The sequence below is a fragment of the Myodes glareolus genome, chromosome 3 (genome assembly GCF_982192425.1).
Source record: "Myodes glareolus chromosome 3, mMyoGla1.1, whole genome shotgun sequence".
Classification (NCBI taxonomy): domain Eukaryota; kingdom Metazoa; phylum Chordata; class Mammalia; order Rodentia; family Cricetidae; genus Myodes; species Myodes glareolus.
In genome coordinates, this window is record NC_142028.1 from 24,718,025 (window position 1) to 24,741,313 (window position 23,289).

Below are 23,289 nucleotides of genomic sequence, written 5' to 3' on the forward strand. Positions count from 1 at the left end.
CAGAAAGGGATGGATTTAGGCGTTCTGTCCTGTTTGCGGTCTGCCTTGTGTGGGTCAGGGTGTGGCACGTGGATGCACGTGTATGTGCAAGAAGGTCAGAGGTTGACATCAAGCATCTTCCTTAATTGCTTCTCAGACTTGTTGTTTTTGCAACACAAGGTCTCTCACTGAGCCTGGAGCTCACAGATTTGACTAGACTGGCTGGTTCACAAACCCCAGGGATCCTCCTGCCTCTGCACCCCAGCACTGGGGTTACAAGTACGCACCACTGGGGATGAGAGTTCAGAACCCCATATACACACAACAAGCACTTTACCCGCTAAGCAGTCTCTCCAGTCCCAGATTTGGCTATTCCCTGGAGTGATCCTATTTAGAAAGGGTATGAACTTGGCTGTGGAACTCACCTCAGGAGTGAGCCCTTCTTTTCCAGATGTTGGTGGCTAGATTTCTGGCCTCTGACCTGTCCTGGGCTTGTTGTCACGTTGCTAAGTATCTCCCTACTGTGCTCTGAAAACTAGGGATGCCCAAGGCTGACGTGAGGTCTGGTGTCCGCACTGGACAGGGTGGCCAGTGCTGAAGACACCTGGCTAGGCGGATCCCTGCACACTGAGCTTTTCCTGCAGTACCTCCACAAACACCCCCTAGAACTTTCCTGGCGCGCTGGTCCAGTAGGGACACATAATTTGACTCACAGTATGTCCTCAGTTGCCATTAGATTTTCCAGGGAGTGTCCCTGTAATTCAGACTATGGTGACTTCCCTGTACACACCATCAGTTGAATAATGTCAACACTGATAACCAGAAAACCTAATATGGCGTTTTAGGGTCCACAAAGATGTCTGCCATCTATGCCCATCATTTATGAGTTACTATCTTATCTGCAATACACAAACATTCTCATATGACTTTCAAAGATTGCACTATCTCATTTGTAATAAAAACATGCCTGCAGCTACAGCTCCTGGCTGACAGCTGGTGGAGGGCTAGACCTGGGCATGCAAATCTCTCACCTGGACCGCCCTTTCAGGTGACACCTTTGTCTTCAAACCCTTCCAGCTTGGCAGAGTGACCTTCAAATGGGCGAGGCTTACACGGAGGCTTGAGAGCCTGTGCTCAGCTCCCGTGTGACCCCTGATGGGCATTGCTACGTTTTCTTTGTTCAGAAAACACAGGGCTGTGGATTTAAACAGCCTTAGGTTTAAGTACTAGGACAGTTCTCATCGTGTGTGTGGCCTACAGCAGTTATCATCAGATTGCTTTAGTCTCTGAACATGTATAAAACACCACCACTATGGGAAAGTCATGGTGAAGACAGTGAGACACACCCCATATGGAGTCCTCAGTGAGAGGCCTGGCACATACTTGGTGTTCACCAGGCGCTCACTGCGTTATTATTGTTTTCAATTTTTTTGAGATTTGCTTTTATTTTATGTGTGTGAATGTTTGGCCTGCATGAAGATCTATGCACCACCTGTAGGGGGTACCTGGGGAGTGGAGCTAGAAAAGGCCACCAAATCCCCGGGAACTGTAGTGATTGGCAGGTGTTAGCTGCCATGTGGGTGCTGAATCCAGTCCTGACCTCGGGCAAGTCACTTGGCCTCCAGCTCCTCCTGTCCTCACTGATGTTCCAGGGAGTCGCCAGATTCCACCCATTCACTTCTTCTCAGTGGTGTGTGTCGGCTGATGTACTGTCCTTACCGCTTCCTCCCCTCCCTTCTTCTGCCTCTTCTCCCCTCTTTTCCCTTCATTGCTCCAAAAACAAGAGGTTTTTTTTAGCACCGAGTCAAACCAGTGCTTTGTTCATTTACAGGTACACTTTACTTTGAATTGATTTCCCACACATTTTATCGAGAGTCAAAAACTCACTCATTTTTTCTGGATCTCACAATAAACTTTCCTAAGAGATAATGAATTCTAGAAATGGCCTCCATAAGGTCACACTCCTTTTCAAGAAAAACAAAAACAAAACCAAACCATGAATTACAAACATCCTGTCATGCCCAAATAAAAAACTCAGAGAGCAAACTGGCTTATCACATGTGTCCTCTTCCCACACCACGCCAGCCTTACCAGGGAACTTCCTACATTCTGTTTCTAAAAACAGAGGACCCCTGCACATCCCCACCTGCCTCTCCATCTCCACCTGTGGCCTGGAGGTGTTGGTGCTGGGAGCATCTCCTGTCTCCTGCTCTTTATCCTTCTGTACTCTGCTTCCCTTTCCCCTGTGCCCCTAACTGTGAGCTCCCCTGCTGGCCCTGGTCTAGCCTCCTCAACGAGAATGTTTAGGAAAACAGCCATCATTTCTCTCCCGAGCCTAGCCCCAGAGCCTTTGAGTTGTTATCTAAGCAAGAGTTTGAGAATGTCAAAGCCTCACTGTGTCCCTCTGGGCAGAACTCAGATATGCTTTATATTATGGGGGATTAAAGTGGCCAAGATCAGCTGTGTCACCCTAAAGCAAGACCAGAAGAGCTATGCACCACATGTAGGTGGTACATGGTGACATGACTGGTTGTGGCTGCAGTTAGGAGAATCCAAAGCAGGGTGTAGAACCATCTTCACCCCAGGCCAGGCAGGGCCCAGTCAGTTGCTTGATCCGGGTCAGGATTTGGTTCCTTTTCTTAGCCATTCTGCAGAAGGGTTGGCTGACCAAGTCTTCCTGGTTCTCAGATTCAGAGGGTGTCCTCCCAGTGGGAATTAAGTAGGCTCCAAATCCAAGCAATCTCACCTGGAGGCTTCCCATTGGTCACTATGAAGGGACTCCTGGTTCAAGATGTTGTGTTAGATAATGGCGGTATGAAGTCACTGACACATGGCCCCTTTCTGGTCTCAATAATTTATCGTCCAATTAAAATAAAGGTACATGAGAAACTGAAACTAGCAAGAGAGAGGAGGGAGGGAGAGAAGGAAGGAGAAAGAGACTGAAAAAAGAACAGAAGAAAATCAACATGAATGGTGGTTATCTGCTTATTGGGTTCATGGGAGGTACTTTCTTTTATACTGTTTTATATACACATTTATTACAATAAGATGTTTTTCAAAAAAATTAGGAAAGATAACAAAGGACAAAGAGGAGGGTAATGGGTTCAGCTGGGGAGTAGGGGTGGTACCTGCTGGGCATCTAGAAGATGAGGAAGGCAAGGCCAGGTCAGGAACAGTGAGGAGAGGTAGGAGGAGGAGAGGATCAAAGGATGCAATCAGGAAAATGGAAGTGGATAATTAGCATTAGTCCAGGGCAGAAAGAAAGGGTCCAGAGAATCAGGCTCAGGCCTGTGCCAAGCGGCCCAGCCATTTCTCCTTGTGGTCTCCGCACTTCTTGTTAGCGTCATTGCTTCCACTGGGTTATACTTGTTTACATTTGAGGCTCATTCATTTTCAGAACCACAGTCCCCAGCATGGTGAGTAGCATATACAGACCTCAGCAAGCTCCTGAACTCTTTGAATTCTAACAGGAAGGACTATTCCTTTACTTGTAGAGTGGATCTCAGAATGGGAGTTCATATGGGAATGTGCGTGAGGCAGGCATTGAGCTAGACCCCCTCAGCTGCCTTGATGGATCCTAACCAGATCTGCGGGATACCGTCCATCCCTATTCTCACACTACGCTCTGAACTGTTAGGTACCGTGCCCAGCATCACACAGCCAATAGAGAGCAAATATCAGACTGGAGACTGTCTGGAAACTGGAGCTAAAGAGTGGAAAGCAAAGACCAGACCAGCATAGGGCCACCATCTGGGCACTAGACTTCAGCTTGTTAACTGTGGGCTGCAGCCCTGCATGGGATTGGGTAACTAAGTATGGGGGTCATGAGAAATTTGGTAACAGTAAAGAGGTTTCTCAACACGTACAGACCAACAATTAATTCAAAATCAAACACACAATGGCCCCAAAGTGTATGTGGCAGTGCTTGTCCATGCTACAGGGCATGACTTTGGAGCAGCCCTGGTTCTGAACACAGAACATGTGCACTTTGTATTGCACATGCCATCATGCCAGGCAACCCTAAAGATGCATCCCGAACCACCGCAGCTCAGCTGTGAGACTACGGCATGTCATGAATGGCATGCTTTCACTGCACATGAACGCTTTCTCGTCTCATAGAGACATAATGGGAACCAAGGAAAACCAAGGCTTTTCCTTCACATTCCTTCGTATGTTAAATTATCATAGATTTAAATTGTATCGTAGTAGATGCTTGGTTTTAAGAATTGGTGTTTAGGGTTGGTGAGATGGCTCGGCAGGTTAAGGTGCCAGCCATCAAGCCTGACTATCTGAGCTCAGTGCTCTAGACTCACACAGTAGAAGAAAGGACTATTGAAAATTGTCCTCTGACCTCTATACAGATGTTGTGATATGTACATGTGGGCATGTACGCACACATGCACACACAAACATAATAACTAGAAAACAATCAATTTTTAATTGGTGTTTGAATTACTGACCTGAGTTCATTTTAAAAGTTGTCAAATAAATTTGGCCTGGAATTAGGGCAGAATTTCCAGTGATTTCTGAAGTCATCCTAAACCTATTTGTGGCATTTCATACTGTGTATTTATGGAGGCAGCAGTCTTAGTATTGATGACTGTAAAATCAAAATATTGATTAAAGGTGCAGTGTAAAATATTCAGTCAATATTTAATTTTTATGTAAAAATAAATACACACAGCTGCCTCATTAGTATGCAAAGTCTCTCTCCTCTTTAACAAATGGAAAGATTATGTGTCTCAAATAATTGTTTTAAAATAAATTTTATTATGGTTTACTAGTAGTAAATATTTGATTTGTATTCTTACCATATATATATATATATATATATAGATCACATAAAAATTTCTCAGGTGAAAAAGGCTCGCGAGGATAAACATTTAAGAAGCCCTAATGTAGACTAGCACAAACACTCAGAGAATGGAAGTAAGGAAAGGGGCTGGGGAGTGTAGTGCACTGCTGTGTCCAAGAGCTGCCCTGTTTCTTAGCAACCGCATCATATGTGCTTACTATCTCTGATGCCAACACAGAGGCACACGGTACCTAACCTTTTAAAAGGACTAACCTTTTACTTAGAATAGCTCCTGCCTATATATTATATTATATTATATTATATTATATTATATTATATTATATTATATCATATTATTGGAATATAGGCAGGAGCCTATATGGAATATATTCACCAGTATTCACCTATTCTCCTATCTGTTATATTCCTCATTAAAAGCCCCTTGGTCTAAACAAGTCCACGAAGATGCTGATATAGCTGGCCCTTACTACACATGTCAACCCATCCCCAGCTCTAATGAAAGCAGGACTGGAATGCCGAAATGGCTTCTGTTTCCATATCACTCATAAACCAGACCAGGCCATCTTTGCTAATTTTTTTCCTCGCTCTGAACCTTGGATTTCACCTGTCAATGGCTTGGGCTGGACAAGAGGATCTTGCAATCCTCTAGGCCTTTGGTTGCATGTTCTTGTACAAGGGGAACAGACGATACACCCTCCTCAGTATTTCTATGCTCATGCTAATTAAGTGATCCCTGGTGCAACCAGGTAGCACCAATCTTGCTGCAAGATTCTGAACCTTTTGAGGCCAGGATCTGTCCTGCTCACAGTAGGGTGGTGTGGGAAGTCCTTCTGTATATGTGTTGCTTTTTACGGGTTAATGAATAAAGAAGCTGTCTTGAGCCTATAGCAGGGCAGAACAGAGCTAGGCAGGGAAAACTAAACTGAATGCTGGGAGAAAGAAGGCAGAGCCAGGAGATGCCATGTAGCTACCGCCAGGAACAGTCAAGCTGGAACCTTGCCTGTAAGCCACAACCACATGGCAATACACAGATTAATAGATATGGGTTAATTCTAGATGTAAGCGATAACTAGCAATATGCTTAAGTGATTGGCCAATCAGTGATTTAAATATATAGTTTCTGTGTGATTATTTTGGGAGTCTGGGTAGCCGGGAAATGAACAAGCAGCTTCCTACTACAGTAGGGTGAGCCTAAAGGAGCAGTCAGCATCTGGTGTTTGCCATGTCCTGTCCTTGGTGGAGTCATTTCTCTCCATGGCTCAGGGTATCTGTTAGAATGCCTTTTCCACCCTTCTAGCCACTCTGGGAAGACCTGGCTTTGCCAAGCAGGAGGAGGCATCGTTACTGCTCAGAAAGTACCCCAGGAAGGGCTAGCAATAGCACATATGTGCACACAGGGCATGGAGACAGAAGGAGAATCAGCCAGGGGAAGGAAAGGAAGGAAGGAGGAGCAGTCTACCTAGCAGTACCAGATGATCTCATCCATCCGTGGAAAGAAGAGCTCTCCTTTTGTAAAAACATTTTTCTTACAAAGTGAAACAAAGGTATTTCTATGACCTTTGTTCATTTCTCGGAAAATGGTCCAGCAAATGTCAACAAAGCTCACACCTAGAGACTAAGAATAATGAATCTTTGCTCTCCTTTCCCCACCCCTGTTCTTTAACTAAACCCTGCCCCTTGCTGCTAGTCAAGACATTGCTGTCCCTAGATATTTCTTTCCAGGTACATTTAGAAGACAGTGTCATCTTCAGGTCACATCTCTGCTCCCACACTACTGGCCCTTTCTGAACTCACGTTTCCAAATGAGGTCTGGGAGTACACATTCAAGACCCACTAATGCAGTTTGTGAGCTCCTATACAGCAGTCTGCAAGTCTCTCAGCTTCTCTCCTGCTGAGCCAGCCTTTGAGTCAGGGAAAACTCTGCTTCTTGGGCATTGTTAAAGAAGGGTTCATTGTGTAAGTTGGCAGGAAGCAGGGCATGGAGCCTCACTCCTGCATCCTGGAGATGCCTCCACACATGAGATAACTGGCTGATCATTAACCAGGGGCACTCCCATGTTCACTGCTCTCAGTCCAAGCTGGTAGCCTGAGGGCGGGATGCAATGATCCCAATGAAGAATTCTGCAGGAAGGGGTACAGGATTTACTTCAACAGCAGACCGCTCCCCTCCCAAACACAATGATGCTGCAAGTATCAACAGACCTTCAGGGGTGGGACATAAATGATCCTGCCCACATTCATGAAACCACCATAGTGGGACAGTGGGGCATACCAGTGTGAGCTGACTACATGCGCTGTTTAACGATCTGACTGAGCAACAGGATGTCAGACGTGCAACCTCAGGCAATCAGCTACTGTCCCATAAACACAGCACGGAATGTTCCCAACCTTAGAGACTCTTTAATGCTATGGTATTCCAAGTGTTCCATCTCCGTGGCAAATATTTAGAGGTAGTCACATTTTACCTCCTGGAATAAAATTTCTAGATAAAGTAGTTCTTTTTTCGGCATCATTTAACTTTAATTTAAGTCTTAAAGGGTGAAAACCCCTCAACTTTTAAATTTTTTTTAAAGTCTTATTGTTTATTTTTATGTGTATCGGTGTTTTGCCTGCACAAATGTCTGTCTGTGCACCACATGCCCATAGGGCCAGAAGAGGGTGTCAGATCCCCTGAGAATAGATTCACAGATGGTTGTGAGGCACCATGTGGATGCTGGGGATTGAACCCAGGTCCTCTGGAAGGACAGCCAGCGTGCTTAACTGCTGAGCCATCTCTCCAGCCCCCAAATTCACAATTTTTAATGACATGTAAGTCAACATGAAGATGGTCATAATGACTACCCTGAGATATGTGACTAAACAGGCAATGCATCCACAGCCTGACCATGGGCACATTTGGACTGAATGGGAGAGCAACGGGATCCACTTCCACTTCCCATAAAAATACAGGTAAGTAACAGATCCATGTAGGAGGCAACAGGAATCGTTTGTATCAATGTAAGGCTAAGGGATGACAAATCCCTTTCCAGCCTGTGTGTGAGGAGAGGAAGAAGGAAATGACTTCAGCGGAAGCACAGATGATCAAAACCAACTCCAGATGTAAGCGCAGAGAAAACAAAGGAGTGTGTTGTCCATGCACGTGGGCTAAGCCTCATATCCAAGTCCAGGGGAACTGTGCTGTCATGTGGCACAGGTCATGGCAAACGCATCCCCAAGCTGAAAGTCATATCCTATCCACATGATTGAGACATAATTCAATCTTTAACATATTAAGAAAGAAATGCCAGATGATGGGGGCACATGCCTTTAATCCCAGCACTCAGGAGGCAGAGGCAGGCAGATCTATCTATAGGAGCTAGTTCCAGGATAGGCTCCAAAAGCTTCAGAGAAACCCTGTCTCAAAAAACAAAATAAAACAAAATAAAAAACAAACAAACAAAAAACAGTACACAGAGAGAGATAGAACATTTTTTTTGAGACAGTAGCTTATGAATTTCAGGCTGTCCTTGAAGTTGCCATGTAGTCAAGGATAACCTTCAACTTCTGAGCCTCCCCTGCCTCCTCTGCCTTCCAAGTGCTGAGATTTGATGTGGGATTGATTCCCCTCTGTATCCTGTGAATACCATTGGTTAATGAATAAAGCTGCTTTTGGCAGGACAGAATTGAGTAAGGCAGGAATTCCAAGCAGATAGAGGAAAGAAGGCAAGATCAAGGAGATACCATGTAGTCGCTGGAGGAGAAAGATGCCCGTGCACCAGTACCAGTAAACCACGAGCCTCATGGTAAAATACAAAATAATGGAAATGGGTTCATTTAAGATGTAAGAGCTAGCTAGAAATTCGCTTAAGCTATTGGTCAAACAGTATTGTTATATTATATTAATATAGTTTCTGTGTGATTATTTCCAGTCTGGACAGCCGGGAAACAAACAAGCAGCCTCAAGCATGCCACATCAGTGGTGTTTCATGCATTGTTAGGGATGGAATCCAGGACCGCAAGCAGGTCAGGCAATTCTCCCAACCAAGCTGTCTCCCAGCCCCTTGAGGTGAATATTGAAGAACAGAGAGCTCTCAATGGGACCTGGGACTCACTGATTAGGCTAGGCTGGCTACCCAGTGAGCTCCCCTCCCCCAGGATCTGCCAGTCTTTGTCTCCCCAGGATTAGGATTACAAGCAGCTGCTAACACACCCGGTCTTTTATATGAATACTGGGGATTGAAGTCGGGCTCTCAAGCACTTTGCCCACTGAGCTTTCTCCCCATTTGTCTCTTTTGTTGCCATATAGGGGGACATGTGGACAAGCTGTGGCACTGTTGGAGCCCAAACTCTGACCCTAACAACTTCCTAAGCACCTCCACTCTGATGCTATAAACCAGTGGGTGACTTCCGGCTTTCACAGAAACGGCAGGCTACGCTGGGGCCTTTCAGTTCAGAGAGTGTTTGGAAATGCTCCAAGCTAGACAGACTGATGGTGGGAAAGGACCCCACCACCTCAAGATTCTATCCTTATGTTATATATACTTTTCTTCCCCAACTAGTTTTCCTGGGCTTCTGGCATAATTTCTCTGACAATTTATGACTCTGCCCTCTAGGGGGCAGCACCAACATCATTAGGACTCCAGCTAATTTCTCTGAGGAGCAAAGCTAGAAAGGTTGGGTAAGCTGTCCAACTTGATCCCCTGCCCATCACTAGCTCCTTAAGGACAGGAAAGGTACAGGATATCTCGAGTCACCACATGGAGATCAACACAAAGGCACGCACTAGATATACCCGTTGTCTGAACCCCATCAGGAGTCTGTTGTCCTTTTCAACCTGGAACAAGTACTCCCTAATTTCTCCTTCATCTGTAGCACAAGGCGGAGACCTCAGCGACCACTCAGAGGCTGTTTCAGCACCTTCATTTTCTACCATGTCCCTGCCGGCACCAGCTGCTGCTGCGGACCAAGCATTGTCTGAGAAACAGCAGGCTCTTTCCCCACCAGTTCTGCCTGCAGGCTGCTGTGGTTTGTTGCTGCCACACTTGAAGAAAGAATACACACAAAGCAAAACCCAGTTATTCAAAGATAACCACAGATACTAGATGCTGATACCTGCAGACTGGGGGCCGTGGGAGGCACATGGGGGACAGAGAAGGGGTGGGGGGAGGGGTAACATCAGTACAAACCCACGAAAGCAGCAAGCAGCCCAGGCCTGCAAGTCTGACGATCCCATCTCTGGGGATGTGGCAGAATGCTGTGACCCATCAGTCATGCCTTCCTGGTCCTGACCCTCCTCTCCTCTGTCCAGTGACTGCCTGGGCTTCATTACCTTCATTGGGAAGAGGTGTGTGTCCAACGAGAAGACCACCCAGCTAACAAGCTGGGGAAGGAATCAATCTTGAATGAGAAAAACTGAAAGCAGGCTCAGCCCATCTGGCCGTTGTTACCTTGTCATGGCCAGTCATCGGAGCTGTGGGCAGGATGGCTCAACACCTTAGCTCACAGCCTCCACTTCCGGGCCCCCACTTCCTTCCTGCATCAGGCATTGTTTTAAAAAAAATGATAACGATTCAAGACAATCAGGAACTGGCTGCCTCCTGACTCCAGGGTGAATCCTTCCTGTTTGTTTCTTTCATGAACCAGCTGACACACCTGCATCCTTCCCATGCTACACTTGCCTGGTAGCACTGCTTCCACTGCCCCATCCTAGGAGAGATGTAACTCTCCTGGGCATCAGAATGTAACTCTTTCATTTTATCTCTAAAACCCAACAGGGGCCCGGCATGCAGAGGTTGCTCAGTATCCATGTTTGGGGTCCACAGGGGTGGTGAGACTTCTTCCCTGGGACCGTGTCTTTATCTCATATCACCCCCACACACACCCCCACGAGATCCAGTTGCCAACCAAAGGTTAATGAGTTTGAATGCTTTGTCCCCAGCTGGTGATGCTGCTTTGGAAGGTTCTGGAATCTTTTAGATGCGGGGCTTCACCAACAGATGTAGGGTAGCAGAGCTAAGGATTATGATTGATAAAGGGGTTCTAAGCTTTCTGCTCCCTGGTGCGCCTGGGGTGGGAGCAAGCCATGCTACAGGCTCCCACCAGCAACAACTAAAGCCAACCCTCCTACCATGCCTTCCCCAGAGGGAGCCAAAGAAACCCTCCTTTCATTGGGTATTTGATTGCAGCAAAGAGAAGGAAAGACAACCAAACAACCTAGTTCTTTCCCTTGAGACAAGGACATGGACTTCACAATGCAAACCAAGTTCAAGGTTTAAGACAAAGAAAGAAACGACCCAGCCAGTCAAATAAGGTAGAGTCCCATTTACATAGAAGCTAGCCCTTCCCTTTCTGAACAACACATCGGCCTCCGTGGCTCTCACATTCCACTTTGGGTGGTGTAAGCATAAAGAATGATTTTCCTTCATAATCTCCCTGTGATCCCAACAGGCCAGCAATACTCAGGTCCAATCATGAGACACTGGAAGAGGCGGTGCGGGGAGATGTCAGTTGGAAGTAGGCAAGCATTACTTACAGAGACATCTGCCAGCTATTAGAGTGGTATTGAAAGCCAAATTCTGGGTCCTTTGACTACTTCAGGTAACTCAGAAATCTTAAATGTTATACATAGTCAGACACAATACAACAAGGCAGTGAACTCAGGCCAGTATTAGCTCTAACTCTAAATGACTTAAAATACCCTGTTGGCTATACAATGGGGTACTACTCAATGGGGAAGCTCCCAGCTGGGGATGTGGCTCAACCTGCAGGGGACTTGCTGCGGGTTGCACAAAGTCCTGGGTTTGGTGACCAGCAGACTGGGCTGTGGAGTTACGTATCTGCATCTGTAATCCCAGCACCCAATGTCATTCTTGGCTACATAGTGAGTGAGCTCAACGTCAGCCTGGGCTTGTGTGGAACACTGTCTCAGCAAATCAAAGAAACCGAGAAAGCCCCATGGGAAGAAAGCAGGATGTGTTAAGCGGGAAAAGGTGAGGTTTAGAACTGTGGGCAGTCTGCTGTAACTACACAATGAGTAAATGGATAGAGCAGTGATATCTGTCTGCAACCCAGCACTAGACAGGCTGAGGCAGGAGGATGATAAATTTGACATTAGCCTGCGGCAAAGGCGCCTGCCACCAAGCCTGATGAATTGAGTTTGAACCCCAGGATCCCTATGGTTTAAGGAAAGCACTGGGCTCCACTTCTACACTGTCACACCACACACACACACACACACACACACACACACACTACATTTTAAAAAACAAATCTGGAAGGATGCATAAGACACTACTAAAAACTACTAGAGACAGGACAGGATGTGTAAATGAAGCAGGGACACTATCTCACCAAAGACCATCTGTAGTGACTTGACTTTTCAGCCAGTGCCCCTATAAATAAACCATCAACATGAGAGGAACACAGTCAGGTTTCAGACAAACTGGTAGCCTCAGGCCCATGCCCTTCGCCCTGAGGACTTCCCAGATGGCGGGAGCAGAAGTTGGCAGCAGAGAGACTGAGCTGCAGGTTTGGGAGCAGCAGTGTGCTCAACCCAACAAGGCATTGATTGAGCCCAGTAGCTTTCCTCCACCAGGGGTAATGGACCCCTCCATAGCTGCCTAGGGGAGACATTTCCTTCAGTTCTGCATGACTCAGCTCCTCAAGACAGTGAGGACTTCTGAGGTCTCCTGCATGGGCTGGTGGCATTTCCAAGCGTCCCCCAACGTTTAAGGCTGCCTTGTTCTTTTCTGTCACAGTACCTGACCTACTTGTCCTATGACATGGGAAGGGACCAGAAGGTACAGTTTCTCCTCTTGAGCATGGTATTGTGGGGTGCTCCTCTAAATTCCACCTGTTACACACATCTCTACACCTCGCCAGGAGCAGAGGCCACAAGCTCCTTCTGGCCCTTACTTCTCCTTGCACCACGAAGGGACACGGTTGACACTGACCCCTTGCCCCTCCTTATGTCCTTCTTGTCACAGTGAACAAATTAATGCCATTGGAATGAATTTTGACCTCAAAAAGAAAAGGCTCTAGTGAAGTCCTAGTGAGCACCTCAGTATCTCAGAGTAGAATGTCATTTAGACAGTTGGTTGTGAGGAGCCATTAATTAAGATGAGGCCATGCTGGAGTAGAAGGGGCCCCAAAGCAAATGTGACTGTATTCTAATGAGCTGTCCCAGTAAGGATGCACAAGGATTCTAGAATGTTGTATGGAACATAGACAAAACGAGCAATAAGGCTGCAAGCTCATTGATCCCTTAGCTTGGTGCAGATGGCCAATAATTAGGGAGCAGCAGGGAGGAGTCTCCACACATTGAAAAGGAAGCAAAGCCTGGGAGGCACCTTGATTTCCCACTTCCAGTCACTAGCTCTGGGGGACAGGATGTTTGTGTCAGAAATCACCCAGCTTGGGTTTTGTTATAACAGCCCTAGGAAAGTCAACCTCAGAGTAACCTCCGGTCAATGCTGTCACTTCTGAGTGTGTTCTCCGCAGAGACGGATGACAACACTGGGAAGGAAAACTCTAGAACCTTGACTGGCTGGCCTGTTTTATAGGAAAGCCTCAAGAAGCTGTAATTGAAGATTGCCGCTGTGGAGAAGAGACATAAAATAGTTCATGACTTCTCTGAAGGAATTGACACTCCGATGGAAGATTCTAGGAAGACATAAAATACAGCCACATCATGAGGGGCAAATGAGTCTCATATATTCTTGCCCTGCCAATGGATGCCCCAGAAGTCACTCTCAGCTGCCTGACACTCTGTTGTTCCCTCCTGGGTTCAACCTCCTACTGCCTCTTATTTTAGCTGCTCCCCAAACCTGTGTCTGCAGAGGACATTTGCCAGGTCTGCTGGACACACTTTAAGATGTCAGGTTGTCTGCCCATTTCTGCGTCGTCATGGGAACCCCCTGCCTATGGCCATTATCTGCTGTCCTTGGTCCAAGTCTCCCCATTAGCTTCCTACCTGTTTTTTCTGGTGGAGGGGGTAGGGCTTGGACGGGATGATGGCCCATTTGTTGCTCTAGAGGACTCTCAAGAAGATTGGAGAAGATACAAGTGGTTGAGAAGCACACTTTAGAGTTGACGGGGTTTTAATGGCAGAGCGCAACAAACAATCACACACACGCGCACACGCGCACACACACACAGACACACACACACACACACACACACACAGAGAGAGAGAGAGAGAGAGAGAGAGAGAGAGAGAGAGAGAGCAGAGTTCTCCTTATCGTCATTCAGAACACTTACTCCTCTCAGCTTCTATCACACCTGCATGCAGGAGGCCCCACATTTCCCAGGAACCAGTCTCACAGCCACGCACACACTTGCCTGGACTCTTCCAGAGCTCCTTCTGAATCTCAGGGTTCCTCAGAGATGCTGTCCTGGGGAAGAGTCGAGCATCCAGCAGAGGTCCAGACTGAGCTCATGGAGGAAAAGTGGCGCTTCCCCACTGCCCGGCCTTGAGAAGCAGCTGGTGGCTGGGTGTCAGCCTCCTAAAGGGCAGCTGAGGTCGGTGTGCAGCCTGTGGGTAGGATGGAGAGAAGAGATCCTTGCTTTGACTTTGAGGAATTCACTGTTGACCGTCAGGGCAGAGCAGACCTTGGAGTGGCTGGACCTTCATCCTGGTGCAGGCTTTGAATGAGACAGCTCTGCTTTTCTAAGCAATTCCAGCCATCAGCCATTCCGTCCTCCTTTCTCACACACTCTGGACACTGTGGCAACCTCATCGACTGCCCCAGAACCTCAGTTCATGTTTTAAAAAAAAAAAAAGAGGCCTTGACTGTCAACAAGGTAGGGTGAGCTCTTGACCTATTCTTCTCCCTGCATAAGACAGCAGAAGGCTTTTGGGGGGTTCCAGGCATCCTTCCTCTGAAAGATGTTGTGTGGGTTCATACACTAAGCAGGGATTCTGCAGCCACGTTGTGACCAAGGGGCAGAAGCATGAGAGTGAAGCGGAAGGAATCACAAACCATACGGTATCACTGACTCACTGATCACTGACACTCCTGGTCACCTTCGTCAGTCTTCTGGCTGTCTGTGTGGTAACTATCATCATTTAATTCATTTAGCTGGGGATTTTTTTGGGGGGGGGGAGTAACCTACTGCTGAGATTATCTGTGATATGTACGAAGAGGCTCCTAAGATCATATTCCAGAGTCAAAAACATAGGACCCCGATTACAGTACCCCAGACTTCTTGATCTCTGTTTCCTTGCTTCTCAGAGTCCTCAGTCCTTTCCCATTTACTGGACCCCCCTTTTTTTTTTTTAACTAAACAGTGCTATATGCTACAGCAAGTTCAAATTCCATTATTTAGGGGATGTTTCATACCACCTCTAATATATTACTTTTTTCTGGACTCCAGTGACTCAAAAATGAAGATTTGAAGATAGAAAAAGATTATTCCAAACTAAAGAATAAAACTATTTAGCCACATGTTTTTTAAAAAAATCCAATGATTTAAATGCATGTCTTCATTTTCTTATTAATTTTAAGCACTTTAATCAAAACAGGAAACAGCTTCCACATCCACTGACAGAGTAATAAAGTAATTGTGAGATACATACACACACGTGAACACACACACACACGTGAACACACACACACACACGTGAACACACACACACACCTCTGGGGCCTGCTGAACTGGTGAGCTTCGGGTTCATTATGACCTTGTCTCAAAAAGTAAACCGGAGAACATCTGAGGAAGACATTCAATGTTGGCCTCTGGCCTCCACATAAACACACATGCACTTGTATGCTCGTGCACACATATGCACGTGTACACACATGTACACATAAGTGTGTGTACACTCATGCACATGTATGTACTTGCACAGTCATGCACTTGTACACTCACGCACACACATGCACATATACATTTGTACACACATGTACACTGGTACGCTCTTACAGAGAGTCAGACAGAAAGCTAGCATTGCATGGTCTGACTTTTGGGTAAAACCTAAAATACTGAACGCATAGAGAAAACTAGAAGAGTGGCTGCCAGTGCCTGGGGTACGTGAATAGACAGGGAAATGCTTTCCAAAGGGCGCAGCACTTGGGGAATGAGCAAGCTTATGCGCTTAGAAAGGAGACTTGATACACAACGTGGAGACCAGAGCAGCCATTCTGGGTGCACGCTGGCCAGCTAAGAGATCAGTCTCCCATAATTATTTCGTCATTGTTGCTTGTCTTCTGTCTTCTGTGCTACCTGTACGGGCTCACTTGCATCCTGTTTGTTAGTTATACCCCCCAAAATCAACAAAAAGCCCACAATGGAAGATGTTCTCATTTAGAGACTACACCTACACATAATTCTGGCTTCTGCTTACACCCCTTCATGGACTGTCACCAGGACCTTCTCACTGAGAGCCCAGTGGTTTTCCTGTGTCTTAGAAGCTGTCCAGCACACAAAACCACTCTTTCTTCAAACCATTCCCGTTATTCTTCATCCTTCTGAGCATGAGCAGCGAACTTCGATACTGTATACAACCTTGCCACATACCCGAAAGCAAAAGAACCAAGCAACCAGGAACCAAAACCTCCAAGGTCATGAGTCAAAATACGCTGTGTCTCTACAGGCTTATCTTACGGTGTCCAGAAGTGATTTGTTGCAGTCACAGCAAGCTGAGCGACACAGGAGTGCCTTCTTCACATCTCCAGCCATCTTGCATAACTTTCCATATTATTATTTCTAACGCTCTATAACACAGCATGGCGACTGCGGCTGATAGTAATTACCTTAGCATTTCAAAACAGCTGACAGGGAGTATTTTGAATGACCTCTCTCCCCCTCTAAATCACACGTGTCTATCAGGGTTCAAACCCTCCCATAGACTCATGTGTTGGAACACTTGGTCCCCAGAGGGTGACACTGTTTCAAGGGGGCTATGAAAACTTTAGGAGGTGTGGCCAGGCCAGTGGAAGTAGATCACTGTGGTGGGCCCTGAGGGTTTTGTAGCACAGCCCCACTTCCTGTCTGTGACCATGTTTTTATTGCTGTTGTTTTTAAGTATTTGTATGTATGTAGCTATGTGCATATGAACACAGGTACCAACAGAGACCAAAAGTGTCACATCCCCCTAGAGCTGGAGTTACAGGTGCTTGTGAGATACCAACACGACTACAGGGGACCTAGCACAGGTCCTCTGAAAGAACAGCGTTTTCTCTTAACTGCTGAGCCATCCTGCCTGTCCTTGTCATGGGTAGTTTTAAATGCCAACCTAGAGTCACCTGGGAAGAGAGTCTGCATGAGGACTGCCTGAATCACATTGGTCTGCTTGGGCATCTCTGTGCTTTGAATGTCAATTGATGTAGGAAGACCCAGTGCATTGTGGGAAGCACCATTCTCCAGGCAGGGGGTACTGAACCACGGCAGAGTAAGAAAGCTAGGTAAGTAGTGGAATGCAGGGAGACAAGGTCTCTCTCAATGACCTTGGTGCTCCTGACTGGCTGGCTGCAGAGGCCTCTGGATCCTTTAGGTTGTCCCTGACCCCATCCCTAGCCCAGAGATTACTAGCCTGCCCTGCTACAGGGGGCTGACCTTAGTCCTAGCTCTTTACCCTGAGCTGAGCCACCTCCGCACTCCCAAGAGGATGTTTTAAAAGCAGCACCAAGGTTTAGGGACTTTACAGTGGCTCGCATCGGAGTAGCTGGTTTCTCATCAGCAACAAACATTCCAGAGGAAGAGGGCGAAACCCTTCCTCTCAGAACAAGAGAAACAAGGGCATTAGTCAGGAACGAAAACAAAAACTAGCAGGCATGGCCCTCATTGGAGGAAAGTTACAGAAATGTATTTCAGAGAGGAAGAGAGAAGACTCAAATGGAAGATCTGAGATTAAGAACAGAGACAATGAAAAGGCTTTCTTCTGCATGTCTCGAGGAAATAGCAGATTGGTTGTAAGATAGATCCATATCTCGCTGCATCTCTTACTGTCCAGGGAACTGGAGCCAAGTTGCTTACTGTCTCCAAGTGCCCATTTCTTCATCTTAAAAACTCCTACGATGGGGCCAGGCACACAGGACTTGGTGAAGAATAAATAAACGTACATGAAATAGTCCTTGCACGGCTCCTGATCTGGACAGCGAATCCCTTAGAAAATGAATGAACAAGCAAACAAGCAATTTGTGGTTCTTGGCAAAGACCGACTATGGCTGTCTTGCAGGCCTTCATATTACATGCATCTGCTGCGGAGCCCATGCTGACACCTTCCACAGGTCCAGGTTCAATCCTTGGATCTTTCTAAACAAACATACTTCTGTTTTCTTTACTTAAGAAGTTTGGTAATGGTATTTTGTGTACACTGGAAGAGTGTACCCTGAATTCCAGTTTAATTCCGAGTTTTAAAATATCTCATTGCCTGGGTTTTATAGGGTTATAAAATCCTTCCTGCCCCCACTCACAGAGCAGCCCAGCCTCTCCTCTCCACCCACCTGCCCCAGAGCTCTGCCTCCCGCGAGAAGACTCAACGACCACAGCACCATCCTGAGAGATACCACCACCCCCTCCACCACCAGCACCCCAACCCCTGCCTTGACTCTAAGTTTCACTAAGAGCTAAAAAGGAATGAGCCAAAGCTCAAGCAACAGAAGGGACACTAAAGACCAGCACAGGCTTCTTGGTTCCCTTGTTTACCCTGCAGTCCCAAGACTAGGGCTGGCACCCTGGTCCGCACCATCTGATGTTCCCATGCCCTTGGGCAAACCTTTCAACATCTCTGACTGTCTCCTTAGCATGCATTAGATACAATAATTTGATCTTATTTGTAGAGCATTTTTACAGCTCAGAGACATGTTTCCACTGACATAATTTCATTTGAAATGCTAAATGCATCGTTGACTGTATCAGACCTAGTATTTAAAGCCTGTGTTTTGCTATAAAATGTGAAAAGCGGAGCCCAGCCACGGCAGTCTGAGCAGCAAATGGCATCATAGAGAACATCGCTTTGATCACGTGCCCTGCGGCTGGGAGTGGGCTCTGCCGCTGTTGGGCCTAGACTTGAATTCTGATCCCCGCTTACTAGCTGTGTGTGACAATTAGTGTTGCCAACCTGGCAGAGTCTAAAATCACCTAGGTTATGGCCCTCTAGGCAATGCCTGTAGGGAGGAGTTAATCATCTTGAATGCATTCATTAAGGTAGGAAGACCCTACCTGGCAGGTATGTGGAGTCCGGCATGAAGCAGAGAAAGCAAACCGGAGCACTGCTTTGTGCTCCCTGTCTGAGGATGCAGCGTGACACGTTGCTGGACTTCCTTGCCTGGACGGACTATACCTTGGACTGTATAAGAAAAATCCACACATCCACAATACACCCTTCCTTCCTAAAGCTGATTTCTGTCAAGTATTGTACCACAGCCGCGGAGCAGTAACTCAGTCACTATGTGACCTTAAGCGAGTGGCGTATGCTGCTCTGGCTTCAGATTCCCCCTCATGGTGCAGAGCTTTGCAGATGGTGAAAACCAAGGGAACAGGACTGACTGGAATCGACATCCGGTTAGGTGTACAGGTGTCCGACCATCCATAGCCACTGCCTGGAACCCCTCTTTTATATCCTGCATTGTGGCCTTCACCCTCCACACCCCTCAGCAAATATTTGCAAAAGGAGGGTAGACTCTGGCTGTCGGGACCACACCAAGCTCATTGTTAGAGCCTTGTTTCTGAACTCCACAGAATTCCCTCTCTCTCACCAGGGTCTCAACTGGTGTGGATGGAAACAGCCCAGGGTTCCAGAGAGCCTGGGTGCCCGAGAGCCTGGACCTTTTCCTTCTGAGAGGTCCTGACTTGACAGCCTCGCTGCCCTTGCTGGACTCTGCAGGTCACTGTTGTGACAAAAGTCGTTCAGTACTGAGCCAGCGCTGACTGGCCTCTCTTAACACACAGATCATTACTGTGACCCAACACAGTGGCTGGGAACCACAAGGCTGCAGAATTAGATAAAGAACCTTATTTTAAAGGGTGGCAAGACACATAGGTAGCGCAATCCTGCTATCTGAGCACCTAGAGACTGGGAGTCTTGAGGCAGGAGGATTTCAAATTTTAGACCAGTCTGGGCTATACTACCCAATGGAAAACAATGCCCTTAACTAACTAACTAACTAACTAACTAAAAGGTTTTATCTTTAAAGGCTTTCACAGTGTCACTGCCTAACTACATTGTCAAGGCCAACCTCAGAGACATGAAGGACCATTGTTTTAGAACTGAGATGCCTGAGACCCACAGAGAGTGAGGGGTAAAGCCAAGTTAGAGCAGGTTCTTCTTGCCAGCACCTATGCTACTGGTAGGCCCAACTCCTCTGCTGAGCCCTAGGACTCAGCTGCTCACCTGCCCTCTTCAGTCTTCTTGTAGGCCCAAGTCCTGAAGCAACAGCATGGAGACTTCCATCACATTGCCTTATGGGATGCGATTGGGCCCAGGCAGGAGGGCAGGAAACATGGTTTAAAGCTCAGTTTGTGTCAGAAACCAGAAAATGAGAGCTCTCCCTCAGGTGCCCAGTCGAAGGCTTCTGAAGTCTTCCTGAAGTTTATAGGCCAAGCATCGTCAGCCACGTACTGGGCAGTGTGCTTCCTGAGCAAGGACAGATAGGTCAGCTGTAGACATCACTATGTTCTTCCCAGGGCCTCTCTGGGACGGGCCAGCCCCAGAGGCTTCACAGGCTCCAGACAGAACCCCAGCAGGTGACTGCATAAAGTGAGCGTCCCGACACGAGAGGCTGGGGCAACAAAAGTTAACTGGCCTCATTTATAGCCCTAATAGGCTCCCCTTGTCCTGTGGGGAGTCAGGTTGGTGCAGGGGGATCGGTGGCACAGGCGAGGTGCTTGCAGCATAGGTACTCCCACTGGGACTGACACGGGAATCAGGACCCTGTCATTAAACTTCCCTGAGCTTTGCTGTGCTCAGTGGAGAAGTGGGGATGCTGAGACACAGCGAACATGACATATGACCTCGTCCTGGGTATAGAACTCTGAAGGTCTGCTGGGGATCTGGCTATTCCCCCTCAATTTAAGCTGCATCTACAAAGTTTAAACCCTAGGGCTTGCCCTAAGCAAAGTAGAACCCCTAGAATCTGAGCACTAGGCGACACAGCAGGGGTGGTGTGGTCTATGGAGAGGTCATGGCAAGCAGCAGGAAGTGGGTTGGAGGACACATCCCAGAAGATGGAGATGCTAGAGAGAGAACCCTCTGGAGAAGCAGGAAGTTGATAAAGATGGTTCATGTCCGTGGCCACGACGCACTCTGGGAATAAATAGCTTTTACCTGAGCAAATGCGGACTCCAACTACAGCAAGATAGAAAGAGATGACGAAAAAGCCAGCCAGCCACGTGTGAGAACAGGAAGAGGGACGGTGCCCAGCCTCTGCATACCAGAGAAGATGCAGCAGTTCTCCGGAGGCCTGGAGGGGGACCGTAGTCAGAGCTAAGCTCACACTTGTACAATATGCTCGTGATTAGTCGAAAAGCTTAATTTAGTAGTTTGGTAAATTCCATTAGGAGCTTATCTATGGCATATAATTAAGCTATTTTTAAGCAAATCCTTTTGGCTCAAGGCTCCAGTTACGTTCTTAGTGGAACATGCTTCATGTGATATATACCCCAATCCATCATATGGTGGAATATTTAGGGTAGATGCTAATGTACCCAGGAAGGCAGTTTTGTTGGTTTTATATAATAGCATCCCTGTCTAGACCAATGAGGAGGGATTAGAGAAGCCAGAGTGGGTCCTGGCCCTGAGGCCATCTGGCTGAGAGAGGGAACCTGAGACACATGTCAGAGGGGGACACCCAACAGCCGGTGTTAAACACACCCTGAGAGTTTGGAATGTGATGATATATAATTTTTAAACATTGAGATACAAAAATGAAAACCAAACCCACATCCTAGCCCCCAGTCAGCCAAAGAGAAGAAAACAATAAGTGAAAGACAGAGGCAAAGTCAGCTCTTCTCTGTGGGTCCGTGGCAAAGGTAATGTCAGTTAGGTGAGCCACCACCCCGGAGGCCTTGTGTACCACGGTCGCCATCTGGCAGACATGAGATCTTTCTCCCATCTCTTTCTTTGTCTTCCCTCCCTTTCCTCGCCCTTTCCATCCCCTCCCCTCGACACCTTGATAGGTAGGCCAGGCAGGCCTTAAACTCAAGACCCTCCTGGCCCCTCCCCTGGTACTTGGATTATCTTTACTGAGGATGACTATCAAGCCATCTCCTAGAAAGTCAATACAGACCATAATACCACAGAAAGATGCAGGGCTCCTTGTAGGGACCAGGGGACCCTTCCAGGTAGGCTATCCCATTCAAGATGGCTCCACCCACAGAAATTAAACTCCTGAGAACCTGGTCCCCTCACCGCTTCCTGCCCTGCGCTCATCCGGGAACCACAGCTGCTGTGTCTGTCACTATGAAGCCTCTCCTCGGGAAGACGGCCTCTGATGGGTCAGTCCTGCCCGGACCACGGCCAGCTTTAATACACATCACAGGAAGCAAGCCCTGCATGTTTAACCATCCCTGCAAACCTCCCTGACGCTTTGGTGTCCCCAGAAGGGTAAAACCTGATGTGGTCCGGTCAGGTCAGAGGCTGTCCCTGGTGGGAATGCTGCCAGTCATGGCCCCTGGTGCTCTAGAAGCCGCCCTGACTCCAGGGCTCCAGAGCATCTCCCATTCTCCTTCGCTAATGTCAGGCCATTAAATTAAAGTTCCCCAGCTCAATGGGGCGCTCTGTTGGAAAAAAAAAAAAACAGAGCAAGTCCAGGGTACGGTCCCTCCCCCCTCAGGGGCACTCTATAACTATCTAACGAAACCCCCGCCTGTTGGCCCGGCCCTTCTCATGAAGTTCTGCACTGCGCACGGTTCTGCCTTGACCACCCTGCACGCCCTCTCTGCCAGGTGCTGCTTGTCCTTCTAGGTACAGCGTGCACACCTCCCCTCCCCTGAAAGCTTCAGGGACAGGCTCCACACACTCGCCTATGAACAATAAGTTCTCCGGCGGCAGCCTGAGCTGTGTCCCCCTCACACTCATCCGTTGCCTCCAAGGAGGAGTCAGTAAGCACAAATGCTAGGGAGATCGTCACCTTTGTCCCTGCCTTCTGGAGAACCTGGGACCAATGCTGACACCAAGAAGACCCAGCAAGGGACAGAAGGCACCAGGACAAAGGGTCTCAACAGAAAACCTTGAGACAGATAAAGTCATCACAGGGAGCCTTGGCCACCATGCCACTACAATCCTTGGGGCGAGCACTTGAGGCAGACAGGTAGGAAACCATCCTCATTTCACAGAGAGCTTCTAGTGGGCCAGTGCTGAGGACGCATGGCTGCTTAGAAACAGAACTGGTCCTAAGTTAAGCCTTCAGAGGAGGTAGACAAAGCAATGATTGAGGAAATGGCCTTGGAGCTGAGCTGCCGGAGTTCAAATCCCAGCTCGGTTCCTTACTAGCTGTACGACCTTGGGAAAGGTACTCCACCTCTCTGTGCCCCAGTGCCTGCTTTTGTAAGGTGGGGAGGCAATAACCATAGTG

General features: G+C 47.5%; 1 protein-coding gene across 4 annotated transcripts in view; it reads right to left on the reverse strand.

Moving 5' to 3' along the window:
- Cracr2a (calcium release activated channel regulator 2A) overlaps nucleotides 1–23,289 on the reverse strand; it is a 113,165-nt gene that overhangs the window by 83,211 nt on the left and 6,665 nt on the right. The window contains exons 3-4 of one of the 4 annotated variants that reach the window (XM_087904182.1): nucleotides 20,109–20,351; nucleotides 14,114–14,306 (exon numbers count right to left, since the gene is read on the reverse strand). The exons of 1 other annotated variant lie outside the window; for it this stretch is intronic. The gene's annotated coding sequence lies outside the window, so the exon portion shown is untranslated. Of the gene's footprint in view, nucleotides 1–10,103; nucleotides 10,251–14,113; nucleotides 14,307–20,108; nucleotides 20,352–23,289 lie in introns of those variants that run through there. 2 more of the 4 variants (XM_087904181.1, XM_087904184.1) reach the window with 2 other exon arrangements.